Below are 1,884 nucleotides of genomic sequence, written 5' to 3' on the forward strand. Positions count from 1 at the left end.
CCAAAACCGCTGATTGTGGGATTTATGTCAATCTCCTCTGGAGGTACCCCATGGCTTTGAAGGTGAAGTGCTGGAGGAGGGAAGTGAAGAAGATAAAGAGCTCTTATGTGAGCCAAAGCCTCGCCAGTTCAAAAATCATATTTTCTCCATGTATCAGCAATTTAATTGTCTGTGATTTGCCTCAGTGGGAACCAATGAGGAATCAGTAGGGTTATGTTTGTCCCCATATGTCTAAAACGGTAAATGTAGCATGTGTCAACCTCAGTTTTCATAAAGAGGTCAAATTTGTATAGTCTAATATATACAATGAAGCAGTGAAACAGAAAAACCAGAGAAATCAAAGTTGTCAAAATTATATTCTGTGTCAGGATTGTCTTTCTCCATAGGAGGAGTTTCACTTTTTTTATACATACCTTATATAGGCCTACCATATTTTCTACATTTCAATTATTTATAGCCTATATAATTTCTTCTTCATTTAAAATACATTTACAATTAACAATGACTGGTAGGCTATACAAAGAGTGGAATAAAAATTGTAAAAAATATATATATATTTGTTTTATTAGCTCTGGCAAAATCAATTGGCTCTGGTCTGGTCCGCCTATGTCTTTCTCCTATGAAAGAGAACAACATAATTAATACAATAATTATACCGCAGTCTCACAAGCAGAATGTGAGCAAATATTTAAGTAGGCCTGTTTGTTGACAGGAAAAAGGATAAATAAGTACATGTTTCCATTTATTGTTACCTCTTGAATTTTTAGCACAAAAGCATCAATTAAGTCCTGCGGACATGAGGGGTCCACATTATTTATCCGTGCCTTGGCCTGACATTTACATTTACAGTACCTTGTCTATGTCTAAACAGCTGGTGGTGTTAAACCAGTAAAAAGGCTACCTAGCTTAGGAAATACATTATAGATTTATAAAGAAAGAAAATAAAGGTATTTATGCATGAAATATTCAGATGACTTACAAAACCAAAATATTATAATATTATAACAAATTTAATTCAGATTTAGCTTAACAAATTTGCTGTCGCAGGGCTATTTGTTTAGCTTTTTACTCCTGTTTGTTTTACTTTTTACTACACTCTGGAAACTTCCATTCCACAAAAGGTTCTTTAGAGTGAAAAAGGTTCTTCTAAGAACTGTTAACAGGAAGGTTCTTTGGGGAACAAAAAATGGTTCTTCTATGGCATTGCCTTGAAAACCCCCTTTATTTTTAAGAGTGTATACATGACAATTAAAACTTCTTAGGAGTACAATACCTGTCCAATAGGGCTATTGAGGACAGTGAAGACAGAATTTACAGTCTGAAGCAGAAACTTAAACGGTGGATCCTCAAATTCAAACCTATGCCAAAAGACAATGCTGCAGATCACACTGACCACAACATTAGACAGCATGTCTGCAGGGCTGAATGCACAGCCTTTGAGGAGAAAAAAACATAAGATCAAAATACTAAGATCAAGAGTTTAGAGTTTATGTCAACTGATAACCTGAATATAAAAAAGGACATGCAGAGAATATTAAATTATTTAACCTTATATATATATTAGACATATTATATATTAAACATTTCCACAAGATTCTCAGCCTCTCCCTGATTCGTTCCTCGATGCTCCTGCGGCCCATTCTGAAGTTCTTCAGTGTCATAAGAGTGAACCTGCGCATCTCCTTCCATCGGTATCCACCGGTGGACAGAACACCTGCACACAGAGACAATGTAAACAGCATTTCTGGTCTTCTAATGTTAAACAAAAATAGTGAACTCACCATATCCAAGTGTGATCTTCATCAACAGGGGATAGTTGGCCCTGACACTGAATTCTTTACCAAGACCAACCACAGTATCCTTTAGGGCTTGACATCCAGAAAT

Source organism: Sinocyclocheilus grahami, unplaced genomic scaffold (genome assembly GCF_001515645.1).
Source record: "Sinocyclocheilus grahami isolate Dianchi unplaced genomic scaffold, SAMN03320097.WGS_v1.1 scaffold119.1, whole genome shotgun sequence".
NCBI lineage: Eukaryota > Metazoa > Chordata > Actinopteri > Cypriniformes > Cyprinidae > Sinocyclocheilus > Sinocyclocheilus grahami.